The sequence below is a fragment of the Anser brachyrhynchus genome, assembly GCF_964034855.1.
Source record: "Anser brachyrhynchus genome assembly, chromosome: 3".
Lineage (NCBI taxonomy): Eukaryota > Metazoa > Chordata > Aves > Anseriformes > Anatidae > Anser > Anser brachyrhynchus.
Genome location: NC_137696.1, coordinates 1419496 through 1437152, shown reverse-complemented (window position 1 = coordinate 1437152; position 17657 = coordinate 1419496). Strand labels below are relative to the sequence as shown.

Genomic DNA, 17657 nt, shown 5'->3' with positions numbered 1-17657 from the left:
AAGAGACCACCCCACCACTGAGCGTGGGGGTACTGGACACTGTACAGTGAGCATGGAAGCTCTGTGTTTGTTTAACGGGCACGTTTAGAGTAGCCAAGCACCCAATAGGGACATACGAGAACTGCTCTGTAGATCTCCAAGGTATTGCAACACACAATGCAAATGTACAATTAAGTTTTGCAAATCTGGCCAGACACCAAAGGCTTTGAAGTTGGCTGAACACAAAGTTCCCTGATTCTTCCCCTGACTCTCAGCTTTCCCTGTAGACTGAAGCAAAAAGTACAGATAATACAAGGCTGCTCATTCTTCTGTTGCCTGAACACTGATCTATTTTTCTTGCTCCGCTGGGACAGATGAAATAAGAGAAATGAAAACAGGGCCAGTCTGGTGTCTGTTGAGGGATCATCTCTTACTAACCAAGAAATGGCAAAATCCTCCTAAAGGTTCTTTGGGGAATATTTATTTTGTCTTGTGCTTTTACTGTAATTGTGTTAATCCAGTAGATTTGCTAAGCAGTAAAGCGTTAACTGGCATGTCTGAGGAATGCTTATTGGGTAATGCGTCTGCATGGGAAGAAGACTGAAAACGTAGTTTACATATGGGTGTGGACCATATGTGACAAAGAATACATTATGGTATATGTTTCCTTCATGGTAAAATATGATGAGGTAATGGGGAGCAGGGTTAAAAGCTGAAGAGCCTATATTTATGTGTCAAGTTCAAGAGGTCGTTTTAATTTCTAGACCCGATCAATGATGACAAACTTCAGCTCTGCTTTTGTACACACTCCAATAGCCCGGGAGGGGTAACTACCGTGTGTCCATCCACCCACCGAGCACTCCTGTGCTGGGCTGCTTCTGTTCTCTTAACCTGGCATTTTAAGTGGAAAACATTGTGCCAGGCACTGCAGAAAAGGCAAGTGAAAAGGAAAAAGAGTGAAGTTAAATTGCGTGAACTGACAACAACGAAAAATCGGGGTGCTAAATCACACCTGCAGCCATTTTGTGCATCACACCTCCATGTCTTCCCTACATGTAAGCAACCTCTTATCTGACCCTAAGCTGCGGGGTACATCAGGGGAGCACTCCCAGTTTCCTTTCTCTCCCTACCACGTTACGCTGCCCACAGCCTCCAGGATCACACAGGATCCCAGAGCCCACAGCTTTTTTTATTTTTTTTTTCCCCTTCTTTGCTGTTGTTGGCTGCTCTCACTGCTAGGGCTCAAGTCCTGTCAGCAGAAGCTTTGCAGCGGATGCACGGGGAACCTGCCTAACGTGCTACGAACTGACACCATTCCAGCAGTAGCCAGTGGTCTCACATAACGCAGTTATTTTTTCCAGGCCTGTTTTCTTCTTCCAGCTGAGGTCCCAAAAGGCAGCAATGCTTTAATAGACCCACACAGTGAAAAAATGAGCAACAACAGCATCCAAAAAGCTTTTGTTCGTTATTGCATCCAGCCCTTCTGGAGTGCTGAGACGAACTGGAGGGCGAGCTTGGCCAGCGCTTCCTGACTGAAGTGCTGCGAGTGCCCGACGAAGGTTTCACATGTTGGAGCTGCCCTGCATTCCACTGCATTACCTGAGAGCTAACGAGGAAGGTGGTGGGCAAACGAGGGTAGCAAACAATGTGGGGTCTCAGACACCTGCCCCTTTCTCTCCTTTCCTTTGGCACGAGGACGCCTGGCTGTCTCTGCAGATGCCACACACACAAGAATTTTGTAAAGCATGGGGAAAGCCTGGGCAGTAGTAAGTGCAATGCAGCATTGCCATCATAAGAGGATAAAATCCAGGGTTCAGGAACCACAGAATGACCTTTTTATTTTTATTTTTGAAGCAACCTCAGAGGACGTTCCCTTCCAGCAGGATCAAAGGCTCTAGAAGCCTTTGCTGCTTCTGGAAGGCTCTGCTGAGAGGTTTTCAAATCCACATTGACCAGAAGCGCAATAAGCAATTTCCATCACCTACAGAGCCCTGGCTTACAGTACAGCTAGCAGCTTGGGACCAAGCCTGGTCCATGCTAGATACAAGAGGCAACCTGAGAAACTGCCAAGGTGAGAGCTCGCCTGATCCATGAGAAGTCTCACCAAATGCAAAGCCAATAATGGAGATGCCAAAGGTTTGAAGGGGCACAGCTGTGCTGAAAGGCTGCCCGTTCCGTGACTCCCTCCCTCTCACCATAAAAACAAAGCTGCAAAAAACAATCCCTTAACACCTACGAGGCTCCATACATGAAGCTACCTACACGCAGCATGCATATCTCCCTCCCCTGCATCCCCTTCCACCTCCCCGGGCTACGGGCACAGAGCCCCAGATGAGCAGTTTCAATTGCTTGAACAATGATCTTGGAAGTAAAATATTTCCCTCATCGCCACAAATCTTTATAAGTAGCGAAATAAACACCACAACATGCCTTCTTCCAACAGCTGGAAAATTATGGTCTGACTTAAATGACATCATTCTGTTTTCCTATGGAATTTTAGCGCTGTGAGATTTCAGGGAGAAACCACATGGTGGCTTGAGTCAGGGTGCAAGACAGTGTCGCGGCAAAGTGGGCAAACCAGAAGAGGGTGAAGCTGTCTTAAATAGGCCTTACTGCAAAATAAATGTTCCCAGAAAAAAAAAAAAAAAAAAAAGGAAAGATTCCTTAAAAACCAATCAGATAGGCTGCTCTTTTGGCTCACAGCCATTCCTCAGTTCCAGCCTTCAGCAGCCCCATCCTCTCCAACCTATGACATGACTTTGCTTCTCATCATTTCATATTGTTCTCCCCCTCTGTCTTACTAAGCCACTGAAACAAAGATATGGAAGACGTACCCCAGTGAGGAAATACCTCTGTCAGAGCAACTATGCAATTCTGGCGGCTCTTCAAAGGAGACAGCGCTGGATCTACGCCCTTAATTATATGCTCAATTGTGGATGTCATCAGAAGGCGTGGGACCATAGCGGGTGCACTGCAATCCCCTTCGTTGCATGGAGGCTTAACGGAAAAGAAAGGCTTGGTCCCAGCAAGCTACAGAGCCAAGTCCTGAAGCGTGACTCTAGAGCAGAAGACAGACTGCAAAAACGTATGATGGTAACAGAGTCAGAAATTGCATGTGGCCAGAGACACAATCACCAACTTCTAGCAGGAAGAGGAGGCTCAGGTTTCCTGTGTCACCATATTCAGAGATGTAGGCTTCAGCTAATTTCTGTGCAAAGCTTTGATCAATGTGCAAATATAAAAAGTACTTTTCTTTTTCTTCCCTCCTCTCCCCTGATTCAAGTCCTTACCATGCCAGGGCCTCACCAACAGTAAGACATCCAGAGCTCCGTGATTTTCATCAACAAGCCCGAGCATCGTTAAAGGTTTGGTCAGCAGCTCTGAAATTTTCTCAAGCACAATTCTAATTCAGCAGTAGACAGTGCAATTGGGCACTTCATAGATGGATCCAAAAATCATTGAAGCCAGACAAATTCTGAATTGTCCTTGGCGATCCCTGCTTCGCTGTAAACTACCTACTTATTCCAAATCGTAGTTGTGGGAAAACAGCAGCAGCACTGGTGCTGACGTCAGGTAGTAATCAGGCTGAACACAACGTCAGAAATGAAAAAGGGCAGAAGAAAATGAGAAACACAGAAGACTGCTTTGCTGAAATTCCTTATCTGTTTAATTCCTATAGAAGGCCTTGAAAAATCTTTTCAGTGTTCCTGAAACAATTCAAACTTCAGTAGCTCTGGTTTCTATAAACCTTCTTACTTCCTCCTCCTGACCCTCCTGATTTTCCCTCTTCTGTTGGATAATCCTGTATTTAACCCAGGATGCCAAAACTAAAAAGCCAAGGTGTGTGTTAAAACTTCCTCCAAACCAGGAATAACCCCTGCCCCTTCCTTGCCAAGTTTTTCTACGTCCTTTTTTGTCATGCAAAGGAATGAACATCGTACATTCAAACCTGAAATTCCATACTTTTGTTAACTTTGCTTGCTGTTATTATTTATAAGCAATTCCACCAACTTATTAACTTTCTATTGCCGTAACTGCTTAGTGGGGTCGAGAAGAAAGAGCAATGCTTCAATACTTCAACAATGAGGAACAAAATTGATGGATAAATGTGCATATCACTTTAATGTAGCCAGCCCTATATATACACATAATTTTGTGTGATTTATATCCCTAATTAGATTCCCATGGCAACATTCTTCAGCTAACAATGTGTATCATAATCACCTTTTCTTCATACAAATGATTTCCTTAACTTTGCATGCATAACTTAGCAGCTTTTATTTTTAAAACTCGTGTTAACAGTTTCTCTCTTGTTACCAGTAGGGGTGCTATGATAAGAAACTAATTTGCTGTAAAAATTACTCATTTGTCAAATAAGCATTAAAATAATTGTTCCCCTTTTGACTGTTACCCTGCTGTTTCCAGTCATTTTCAAAAACTAAATTATTTACTCATTTGAAAGTTCAGCTGTGCATATTTTAATTGATATTCCCTCATAGGACTCATATTGTTAATGACAATAATTAACCCGAAATGGCTGCTAAATAATTATGCTGAAAAGATACGAAGTATTTGTGCAGAAAGTAAAATCAGCATTTGAGAAACCATCAAAACGTACAACTTTCCTATTTTATGGCAAAGCGCAGTAATAGTTCATAATCAAATTAAGGATGAAAAGGAAAAATGTAGATTACATGCTTTGATGCAGAATACTTTATGTTTCCAATATAGTATGGTATTCTAGCTAACAATGAGTACTCAGTCATTTTAATAAATCCCTAGTATTGCTATTCCAGATAGTAATATAAAGTATTCTCATGAAGTCAGTGCAGTTAGGAATGTGGTAAACTATCCATTAATAATATTTCTGTGCCATCTATCTCTTGCATTTCATTCCAAGGAATCAGACCCCTGTAATAATTTATAGCTTATGGAATTAATGCTGAAGGCTCTCTTCTGGCAAGTGTTGTTGATTTCAATGATGATAGCTAAAAGCTATTCAGACCCAGCTTCTTTCTCTGGACACATCACGGGCCAGATGCATTACCGACCTATTGTTTGTGTAACCATTTATACTAGCACAAAAGTGATATCATTTTTGATTTAGTTTCTTCGCTTGTCAATAGTGCAAGTTAAGGGTGAAGCAAGCTCCATATGTACTGTGAAATAAAGAGACAGGATAGGTTTGTCTACAAGGGAAACAATCTGAGTTAACTAAGGATGTGATTTTAATGTGGGTTTCTATATACAACTATATTAAGCCCATGTGGACTCACTCATTCAGAATTAAAATAGCCCTAATTCACTTTAATCTAATTCACTTCCAAAGACCACAGAGGGGTTTAAAGTTGTTTAATCTATTTGAACAGCTCATTTGAATCCACATGCCTGACTGTCCCCACAGACACCCACACAGACAAACAAAAACCCAATAAAGCAGTGGTGAGGTTAAGAGTATGTTGGCAGAAAGTTTGACTTCATGGCTTTTTGACGGAAAATTTGGTTTTCAACTATACCGTCTCTTTGAAGAAGGTGTTGACATCGAGTGCTCTAAATTTCTCTTGGAAACTAAATTCCATTTCTTAAAGACATCCTGAAATGCTTCTGCAGTGCTCCCTGGCTGAATGTCACACAACCCCATAGCCTGCAGACTGAGCAGCTGGCCTGACGTGCCAGGGTGCCAAGCAAAGGGGTAAAACCCAGGTGCATCAGACATATATTCTTGCTCCAGACCAATTTCCCTATTTTAGACCAAAACGTTTCTGGCTTTTGATTTGTTATAGAAAATTCATGATTTTGCATGGAGGAACAACACTCCCTCCCTCGTCTCCTGCCTCAGATCAGTCCTACTTGAAAAGGCCTTTTCCCATAGCCCATGTCAATAGAGCATCCCCAAATCAGAAGGGTAGGTGCTACCGGCAATAAAACCAAACGCTTGTCATCTGTTTGGGGAACATCCCCTATATCATGGGTGCTAGGCTCTTCCAAGAATAAGGATGCATCTGAACTCACAGCTTAAGAGTCACCAGCTCCTTACATTTTGCTGTTTCAGGAAAGGGTAGGCTTGAAGGAAACACATGGTCTCTGCTCACAGGCTCTGGTTGGTGCTCTGTAGCTGATGCACAGGAGCATTGGTTGGTCACATTCCTGCTTCTGTACAAGGTTTTGCAAAACAGATGATCTTCTATGGGCGAGTTTTTAAGATTTGAGAAGCAAGTAGTGTCTAGCTCACACGTATGGTGTAGATTAAGCATAGATGAGTTGCCAACCTTTCCAATTTTGAGTGCGTTCACTGCAAAGCTTGCTCTCTAAGAATCCTATGGTTACATGAGACTTAAAATAAGCAGATGTATATTCTTTGCTAGAAAAAAAAGCAAAAATATCTCACCTGAGTGAACTCCAAAGCCTCCAAAAATATGCATATTTAGAAAAAAGAAGTCTGCTGCTTTTGAAAAAGTAATTCCTAATTTGTGAATGCTCTCAGTTAGTAAAATGCTTCATTGCATCAATTTAAATACTCCTGGTCAGAGGATGTTAATATGAACGCATGTCTTACTCACTTAAATTGCCTCCCCAATTCTTGTATGTTTTCACATGCAAAACCCCAGAGGTACATGTGTAATCAGCAGCATTCAGAGCTTAAGCATGCCTCTCCAAAAGCTTGGCTCATTTATAGCTACCTTCCACATCTACTAAGTTACATGTTGGATTTTGAAATCAAGCACAAATAGCCAACAGACGAAGAGCATATTTATGAAAAAAAGAATGTTCTCCTATTAATTGCTCAACCTATTGCTGTCTGAAAAATAAGTGCAAGCTATTACTGGCACCAGATGACTCCCAGTTTTCACTGGCCAGCAAAGCTGCATCTGCAAGTTCAGTGAGATCAGTAAACACTGTAGGTTAAGTAACTGGTTACTAATATTTTCCTTGAGCTACAAAACTTTTAAACAAACAACAACTGTGATTGCAGTAACCTTCCAGAGGTTAACAGCATGCAGGTGGTCAATTTGAATTAAATGCAAAACAGACGGCGGCAGCATTGTAAACTGAAGATCTCGGTTAAGTTTGGTTCAAGAATTGGGTCTTCTTTCTCAAAATCCTCAACAATACAACACACAAATGTCAAAATGACAAAAATAAGGAAGTATGTCATAGACTAAGCATTTTAATGCCCTTTCTGGCTCACTTTTGTAGGCTGAACTGTCTGTGTTGACCACATTTGATGGCATCAGTACATAAGAGTGGCTGTGTGCACGAGCTTTTAATAGCTGAAATAAATGGAGGTGGCCCATCAAGTACTTTTCAGTCACTACCTGAAATGTGCTGTGGGCTTGTGTTTTAAACCACTGGCATAATGCATTTTATACTTCATTTATGATGCCACTTGGCTGACCTTGTGAGATAGCTCTAAGTATTGGCAATAACATACTGAACTACAAACAGGTTCAAAGCCAGTTAGGTAAGGTATGAGCGATCAGAAAGGATTATTCCCATCCTCCCAGTGACCTTTCTAAAGCCAGCCCCTCAGTCTGTTCCCAAGCAGACAGGTATACCTAATACCATCGGTGACCACCAAGAAACCTCCCTGGGAGGTCCCCCCAAAACAAGTGCAGATTAAAGAGCAGCAGGAGCTGAGGTTTCCATAGCCCAAGAGAAACGTTTTCTCCAAGGCCAACAGAGCCCCTGAGGGGAACCTGGGGGTATTGGCACTGCTAGGTACTCCTCTAAGGAGACTACATAAAAGCTCCTGGTGTAGCTCCCAGATACACCTTGCAGGTGCTCAGTTTCAAACCTAACATAAAAGCTTGGTGGACGTAGCCTGGCAGAACAATTGTTGCTGGAATGGAAAGTAAAAACAGAGGAGAAACACTGAGAAGTCCTCCATCCCATGCTGATCTTTGGACAGTTCGGTCCACAAAGCATCTGCACTAAGGCCTTTTAGTGAAGTGATTTCCAAAGCCAGGTGCTCCCTTCTGGGGCCCCCTGCCCACTCACCTGCCTACCTGAACAGCATGGCTGCGAGCCAGCTAATGCTATGAACCCAGGGCACGCAGGAGCTGCCACCATGAGGGACACAAGGGGAAAACGTTGCAGAACTGAGTTGCTGCATACACGTACAGGCAGCCGGCACATGGACTCTGTAGAAAAGCAGCCACAGTTCTGAAATTTGACATTACTCAGAGGTTCGCATTCGAGTTGAGTGGCTGCCAGTAAATAAATATAAATCCGTTGTCAGGGTGTTTCATAATGACGAGCTCCTCAAAGCTAGTAATACTCATCCCCTGATGAAGCAATATCCCTGTAGGTACAATTGCTTCTCAGGCTCCAGTAACAGCTCCCAAACTACTGTGCCGGAGCTCAACGCAGGGCATGAGTCAGAGGAGGCTCCAGCACCCTCAAACACAGCAGCGTGGTGCAAGCGAGGTCAGGGCGCTCGGCACCCGCACATCTTCCAGGGGCTGCTTCAAACAAGTCTGGGGGAACAGCGAGGTTATAGATATGTTGCAGAACAGTGATACAAGATTCCCATCTAGTGCATTAAAACACACAAATGTTCTTTGGCTGTGCTGCTTAAGATAGGCATTTCCTTGGCACGTGCATCCTACCCCATCACGGACAATCACCTCCCATGTCCTCCACCATGCAGCTGTACGCAGGGGCTGATCGCTGCACACATGCACATCACCTAAATACAAATCCCAGCCGGCCAGCCTGGGTGGCAGAGCTGGAGCAGGGAGCAGCCAAGCTGCACCCTCTTCCTACAGCTCGGCAGCAAGTTTCCAGGAAACTTACAGGAATTTCATTACCTGCATAAAATCCGGCTTAAATTGGCCAGTTCAGGAGTTAGTAGGGAAAACAAACACTTGAACAAGTTTTTGACACACTCGTGAGGTCTCCTAGTTCAACAAACACTCAGTCACAATCGATTAAAACAATTAAACAACAAAAATTTTGAACCTCTTAAAATGCAGATCAACCTGCAGTGCAATGAAGGTCCAGTATTATCCATTTCTTCTCCTAAACACACCTCTGTTTTCTTTGCCATTTATTTGCTCAATGTGCCTCTAATTTCAGCTGGAAAAAACAGAGAACTGAAATGTTCTTCCAAAAACCACAGGTTTCTTATTCTCAGTGATTTCTCATCACCGAGAAATTACAGGAATAAGATTTTGTGTCTCACCTGAAGCAACGGACCCTTGATTCCTTAATGATGCGATAATTCTGTTACAGACAGCAACTTTGGCTTCAGCTCCAAGGCAAGAACATGTAGCAACGGCCTGCACACCAGGAAGCAATACTTTTCAGCCTCTCCAGCCTCGCCCTGCATTACCTGTGAGTGATGCATTACCAAACCGAATGCCAGAAAAGTGCATTTCAGAATAAAAAGTATAGGGTTTCCTAATTTGATTTAAATCAATTATACCATCTCTCACTGGAACGCTCATGAGCTTCAGAAATAAAATATATAAATGGAACCAGCTGCTCCAAAGACTCTTTCCTTGGGATAGATTTCACTTGAACTCAATCAGCTTTCTTTTGCAACACGTTATTGTCATGCACCATCAGAGTGGAGAGCACACAGGGCTGGATGAGTTACTGCAAGGTAACCAGCTATGGTTGAAAACAAAACAAACAAACAAAAAAAAAGATTAAAATTCTTTCCTGCAATGGCTGACTAAACCCCGAGGAATTAATTAATTCCTCCGGGGCTGACAGGGAAACTGAGGTAGTTACTGGCGCCCTAGCAAAACCCATTAATTTATAGCTAGTTACTACATTGCGTAATCTTTCTGATTTGTCCCAGTCTGGAGCCCCTCTGCCCAACAGCACGGAGGTCTGCAGTGTTCAGGATGAAGAATAATTACAACTGGAGGAGCACATGCAACCAAAGCCCCATGTTCTTTAATCTCCAAGTATAATGCATGTGTAGATTTTGGCATCGCTCTTAAAATGATTGTTTGTAACTAAATACCGTATCTCAGCGCTTAGATACCACGATGACTGATCTTTTCACAAATCAGAGTAAATATATATGGCCAAATCCCGGCTCTACTGAGCTCAATGGGAGCAGTGCCAGCCACTTCAAGGCAGCCAGGGTTTCACGCACAGGGTTTTCAGCAGCCCATGCCGTCCAATGCTTTGGTTGTTTTTTTAGTATTTTCAATTCCTTTTCTCATCAAGCCCTCTTTTCCCATCCAGCATCTCCAGTACGGCTGTGCCGAGATACAAGTGCACACTGAACTCCCAGCCAAAGCACATCAGTATGAAAATACCCTCTGTTAAAATCAAATACAATTCTAGCTTCAGCTGACAAAAGCATCCTCTGCCTTTGATTCACTCTGTCAGGCTGTCCACAGCCCTCACTCCCGAGGCAGTGGCCAGAGGAGAGCTGCCCAAGGACTGGTTGTTTTACAGGGTGACAGATGAGTCTAGGATGGTCCAGGCCAGAACAGAGTTAGGGAGGTAATGACAGCCTTTACTCTCTATTTCCCTGCTTTTGTCAATTCAAATCAAACCAGATTTCCTCACTTTCTCCCCGTCTCCCTGGAAAACCATCCTCCCCAGCACCTCTAAAAAGGGTCAGGATAAATCAAAGGCACTTGCTCTCAGGCACTGCCCCGTTAAGCCACGCCAGGGGTCTCTGAGGGCTCCTCTGCCACAGATCACACTCCTGAGCCCTCTGGGACCCATCTTTGTACACCAACCACCCGGCTTCCTCCCAGCACTGCACAGGTGAGTGGCAAAACCAAGAGCACCAGCGCTCCTTCGCTCTGCGGCACTCCTCCAGTAGCAGCACATAACAAAACGAGCTCTGGGGGACAGCCCCATCCTCTGAAGTGACACCCGTGAATTCCCCTGGGCTCTCTGCATACCCAGGAGGAGCCCCCTGCACCCATCTGACAAAAGCAAACAGCCCGCCAACGTAAGCGAGCAAGAGCTGCCAAGCAGCAGTAGGCAAAGAAGGCAGCAGAGGGCATTAAGAACCACTACAACCATCTCTAACACGGCTTTTAGGACTCGTATCGTTTTAGAGCTCATTTTGAAAATATGCAAAGACAAAATAAAGGAAAACTCCACATCTTTTTCTTTTTTTTTTCTTTTTTTTTTTAAAGCTCTGTCCTTAAAGAAGTCAGCATTTTCTGAGGCAGCTACTCATATGGCTTCCCTTACTGCATCATCCAAATGTCCAATATCCCTCGATAGACCTACACGTGCGACTTCCCTTCACAGTAAGCAAATACCTCATTTTACAGCTAGAGTACTGTGTCAAAGAAAGGCACAGAATCTGTCATCTTAACGATATAATGCACCCACATCTGAACATAAGGTGATTTCCACAGCTACCACATGCTTAATTTTCACTGACCCCAATAATTTATAATGCAAAAATAGGTATTATGTGCAATAACTATTGACTTAGGAGAGTCAAGTGAAATACCGACTTAGTCACTAACAGGCTAACAAACTCTGTTTGCATTAATACATTTACAGACTTGCATTCGTAAGCAGTCAATACCAGAAATGTGTTTGTATAGGATTAACAATGTCAAATTAATATGTATGACAAGACAGCAGCTGCTGTAACTTGACTAAAGCTAAAATGAAGACGTAAATCCAAACGGTCTTGTGAATGAAGAGAGAAAAGGAGGACGGAACAGAAAAAGACAGAATGAAAGAAAGGAAGAATGAGTTAATGTGCTCTTTACCAGGAGGCAGAGCAAGTTAAAAAGGTGATTCCTTTCCTTTACCGGAAAAGATTGAAAATGTAGATCCTATGGCTAAAATATTCAAAGTAATCACTAACAAATAAGATTATTTTGGAGAAGAATGGATTATAATAATAAGTCCTGACTAAAGAAAGTGTTTTTTTCTTAGGCAAAGTGGGTCAAAGAAGCAAGTGTTTGGTATATTCCCAGTAACATTTTCTTCAATGAAAAATGGAAGTGTGAGGCTTCTCCCAATGACAATGTCACAAAGAGGGGACAAGAATTTTCTGAAGTTTGAAGGACGACTCCCCTGAAAAGCATGTCTGAGCTGGTTACCCCTGTAGGATGAGGCAGGGCTGAGTTAAAGTGGAAAAAGGGTTTTCCAAGAAACAAGCTTCAGGCTTTGAGAAAGACGTTAGTTAAATGTGTCCTGAAAACCACCTTGTATTTAACTGCAGGGACCTACGAACCCACTGTTGTTATAACACTTTTGACAGCTGGGGGCACTACGCAATCCAAACCATACAAAAAAAAATGTTGGATAGATGTGGACCTCTTCTCCAAAATCCCATCCCATTCCAAATCTCAGCACTGGACATTTTGTCTTTCACAGTATCCAACCTAAACACCCGACTGGCTCGACCGAGCTGTGAGCTCCACCCCTACTTTCAGTGGTGGAGATGGCATTCAAGGACCATATGGCAGTAGGCGACAGCCAATGCAAACATCGTATTTCCTTAGAAAATACCAGCAGAGGACTGAGAAATATGGTCAAGAGCCAACTTGCAGAGGAAGAACCATTACTAAAACAGCCACATGCATTTCATATCCCATCAGGTTCCTCATATTGGAACGTGTGCTATTGAACTTTTTTCTGATCTGGGGAATAGCAGGAATTAAGCTTTCACCCATTTTGCCAAAGGACCTGCAAGGTTGTTTATATGAGTCTGAAAGCAACCTCCCTCTTCTTTATATGACAGAGCGCTACAGAAATGAAATAGGATCAAGAGGGCTTTAGGCATGCCTCTTAAATGCACACTGGAGAAGTAACAGGTGAATATTAGCCAGAGCTTTATAAACTTCTGTTGATGGGACAACCCTCCCATCTTACCTAAAGGGAACTAAAGGCAAGGCTAAAAGCTGAACTGGGACCTACTGGGAAGGCCATGAAGGAAAAAAAAAAAAAGCAAACAAAAAAACAGAATTAAGAATCCCTTCCCTCACTTTTTTTTTTTTTTAATTTACTCTTTCCTTTTCTCAGCCTCCAATACACAGAGAAGCAGAGATGCTCCCCTGGACCCCACACTTCCATATTCACCAACCACCATGGAAAGCTGTGCAAAACTTTTCTTGTGCCCTCAGGAAGCTGATGAAGTTTGAAAAGAAATAAAGCACACAACTTTATTGAGGTCGGCGCAAGCCCAGAGACTTGCGAGTTGCATGTCACCGTTAATCAAAGTGACTGTGCCAACATGATTAGAATACCCACAAAGCCAAGCCAATGAAGCAGCTAACTGAGGGAGACCACGGAGCAGATCGCAAATACCACTGGAGTTGTACATTGTCTCGAAAGATTATCACTGCAGTTGTTCAAACTCTTGTGACCAACAAGGGATTCCAGTGACTCATTGCTATTGTGTTCCTGCAGCTCAACACTATGTCCCATGCATATTCTGGAGCTCCATAGCACCACATGTGTATAACAATGTGCCGCACTTAATAAAATATCTTTGCGGTAAAAGAAGTACCAAAAATATTTGCACAATAGCAGAATGCCAATCGAGCACTGGACTACATTAGAACAACTCATTGGGTGTCATTCCAAACAGCATCTGCCATGGCCCCAGGAAGTAATTTAAAAAAAAAAAATAGAAATAAGAGATTTTTCTGAAAGATCACAGCTTTTAACATACTAAGGAAACTTCAAGAACAAATTAACATATGACTCACCTCCCTGAGGTCTATCCCATGGTTTCATTATCAGTCGAGCAGAATCCATTGTTGCGAAAGTAGTTCAAAGCAGCCACTCCGTCCATGTGCCATGCTCAATACACAGCGAGTCTTCACGTACAGTTTTGTTAAAAAAGAGGAGGAAGGCAGGATAACATTTAAAAAGAAAACAAACAATCCCCTTCACGCTGCAGTTGGAAAGGCCAGGAAAAGCCCGTACAAGTCAGTAAGGACTAGGAAAGAAGACGGTTGCTTTTCAGACGATTTTAAAACTTTCCCAAGAAAATTAGGGCCTGCAGCTGGGGCACACCAATCAGATGCTCTGGCAAAGGTCACAGAAGGAAAGATCCCCTGCCAGTTCAATAGCAGTGGTTTCTTCAATAGTCTCGAAACAACGAATAGCATGTGATCACTTCTTCTCCCGCGGGATTTGGGCAGGAAAATAAGGCCCACATCTTAACTGCTGTCCTCCTGAATGCATCAGTGCAGAGCGGAGTGGAGCATCCTCTTCAGAGCGCAGGAGCCAGGCACACTGAAATGAAAATGACAGGCTTAATTGACAACCTGGAAAGGAATCATGGAGGAGTCCCATCCAAAAGACACAGCTTGGGCTCCTGCCACAGCTAAAGAGGCAGATGTAACTTCTGACACTGACAAGTGCTGACTGTAATATCAGATGAAGGTAAGAGATAACAGGGAAACCCTATACATCAATCATGTCATAGAAAGAAGGCACCACGTGTGGCAAGAATCTAGGCTGAGTTAAAGGTTAAAAGAAAGGAAGCATGACAGTAGGCTTTCCCTTGAATAATTGAGGGGAGGGAGGCAGGCAGCTCTGTATTTTCTACTTAAAGTCCTGATAGAAAACTGCATGTGCAAACAGAGGGTGCTCTAACATTAGATTTGGTCTGCTGAAGGATGGGCAAGCAGCGGGTGGGAGCCCTGCAAGAGGAAGGACACATCTCGAGGGAGGCTGCTCCTTCCCTTCTTCTCTCCCAGCTGATAGGTGTGACAGGAGCCCCTGCATGCTGGGCAAGGACTGCACTGAAAATACTTCTGCTCTTCTCCTTCCTGTTTTTTTCCTTCTTTTTTTTTTTTTCCCTCCATCTTTTTCTTTCCCTCCTTCCCCCCAAACCAGGTTGAAAAAAAAGAGTAGTTGGCATCGAGTTTAACAAATGAGCATTCCACTACCAGGAAGAGCATTTTCAAAATCCTGTTCCACGAGAACAAACAAGGTACAAGGAGCCTTAGGGGTAAGATGCACAGCACACCCAGAGGCACCAAGCCATGGCAGCACTATCGTACACGTGGGCCTTCTCCTCAATAACCAGCCCTTTCTCTCTGCCTGCACATCAGGCGCCAAAGGAAGACCCCAGTGTCTTCCACTCTCTTGTGGACATCCGTGTCCCCAGTGAGTAACTACTTGCCACCACTGCACTATCCAAAAGCCTAAAATCTGGCACAAATATTATGCTGAGAATCAAGCTCTTCACGACAGATATTAAAAATAAGTAGCTAAAAGGATAGATATAACAGAGCAGAACTGCACAGCTTTCTTTGTGGTCCTCCACTTCCGCAGAGACACAGAGCATCCTGCTCACACTGTTCCACAAAAGCATCCAAAACGTAAAAGCCTGAAAGTGAACTTCTCAAACTTTAAAGCATCACTGAAGTATACCATGCAAGGTGCGCTCTGCATGCATATAGAACAGAAGCCCTGCAACGCACAAAGTTTTCTACAGATATTCAAGAGACTCTTTCAACTTCTATGCACTTAAGCAAAACATCACTGGGGCAATGTTAATCCTCTTGTTTACAGTTACACCCACAAAAGAAAGGGAATTCACAGCTCTAGATCAAACAGATACACTGAAGGGAGCTATTTAACATCACTGAGGATAGCATCCTATAATTACTGTATCAAGAGGTTGGATCTTTCAACACAGGTTTTGCTTTTAAAAAAGAAAGGAAATGGGGAACTTCATTCGACTTTGTTTTTTGCCTCAATCTCATACATAACTTCAAGTTAAACCTAAACTGATAACAGCAAGTACCAATTTACCAACTGTTCTGGGGGCTCAGATCGTCAGAAAAGTATACAAAAGAGGTGATGCAGTTAATGCAACATCAAAGTATAGAGCAACCAAATGCAGCTGTACACCCAGATATACACATATATTTTAACCTTTGCACCTGCAAAGCATAACATCAAGGGCATGTTGATAACAGGAGAAGAATTCCTGAGGAGCTCAGTGCAAAACATAATCCTTTACCATAAGGCCCTGAGCATCCTCCAGTTTATGTACAAGGTCTTATTGCCCTCCACAGAGCATACTCTGGGCAACACCGGCTGCCTGCACTTGCTGAAACTGCAATCACACTACTGTCAGGGGGAAGTTTTCCAAGCAGCCTTAGCCCTAGGAGATCAAGAAAGGTGTCTTAGCTATATAAAGTAGACACCCAGACACACACACAATCCAAATTTGGGACCTCTTGTAGCTTTTACTGCATTTGAATAGAAGCTAGGCTTGGTACTTCCATTCTTGATGGCAGCTGAAGGCTCAGAGTGAATGCTAGGCTACTGTAAATTCTCTAAACTAATTAAAAAGGAGAAAATCTGACTCCAATTTCCACCAAAGTTAATCAACCGCCTTACCAGAAGTCACCACAAAGCACACAAGATGTGCTTGAACCCCTTCAGTATCAACAGTCTACACACAACTGTAGGATTCGTGGTAATAGAAGACATCCTTACATCCTGATAATCTCCAAGACGAACAAAAAAAAAAAAATAAAATAGAAGGAAGCTTGGAAACAGCCAAAACACAGTGGAATTTTGCTAGCAACTTCACTAGAATAATCCCTTTTGCATTAAAATCCCAGTGACGCCGCTCCTCTGTGCCCTTGAGAAACCCCATTCACTTTTAGCAGCTGAAGCACTTAAGACCTACAACATAAAGCAATTGGCTTTTGAATGCAGGTTGCTTCATTTTAAAACATTACTGCTCTTTGATGTTTATCTGTTTAAGAGAGCTTATTGCAGCTAATTCACAGCAGGAGTGCCCTGTGGCATCCTCAAAAATTATATTAAAAATATAAAAGATAAGAAAGGAAAACATAATAATTATATAATCTAATTTTTTATGGCTGCACAACAAAAATTAAATCCTAATTTTGTAATGTATATGCATAGAACTATTTCTGACACATACCAAAAGCATGAAGCCATCGTACACAGGGCTTTTTATTGGAAAGTCTGACAAACTGAAACAGCAAGAGGCCCAATCCCATATTAGTTAGGTTTCAACTTTATTTAGAAAATGAGCTGCAAGGATAAGCCAGAAACATATGGATGGAAGGCTGTTATCCGCAAACAGAGTCAATGTGCAAATGGCATTTTTTGATTTACTAGAAATAATACTACAGCAACTGCTGCAGTCACTCCCCCGCACCACTTACATTAAATTCATTGCTGACTAAAAATCGCACTTTTTTGTAATTGCATTTACTCCATTTCCTTATGCCACCTGATGGATGTCAGCTGCAACTGCATGCCTAGGCCAAAGCCATCACTGCAGCTCTTAGGGGATCCACTGGGCCATGGCAGTAATTTGCCTCACCCCAACAGGGACATGTGGGAGAACTCCCTGAACAACTCAACACGCTAGCGTATGGACTGCTCTGGTACACACCGTCATTTGCGCAGGGCATTACTGAAGGTGACCATAACACACCTTGTATTCAGAATCAAACCAAGCTGTTACGAGCTGAAAACTGCATGGTGCCAAGCCCAAGGTAATGTACACTTGGTAGAACACAAATATCATCACCATGCTTTTATCTTTAACTGAACCTTTGGGAGGCAGCAACTTGAGGACCACATCTTGCTTTGTGTTTGTTTTTTTTTTCCCCACGTAATGACCTTTGTGCAGCTTCCGTATGGATTAACTGTGACAAGGGGATTTGTAATTCCAGTTACAGGCACCTAAGAAAAGGTTGTAGACAGCAAAACACAAT

The 17657-nt window shown here is 43.0% G+C and overlaps 1 long non-coding RNA gene across 1 annotated transcript in view; it reads right to left on the bottom strand.

Annotated features, from left to right (window-relative positions):
• Nucleotides 1–17657, bottom strand: part of LOC308192985 — a 221328-nt gene that overhangs the window by 10399 nt on the left and 193272 nt on the right. The window contains exon 9 of the long non-coding RNA XR_013949271.1: nt 13641–14172. This is a non-coding gene — a long non-coding RNA (uncharacterized lncRNA). The remainder of the gene's footprint in view (nt 1–13640; nt 14173–17657) is intronic.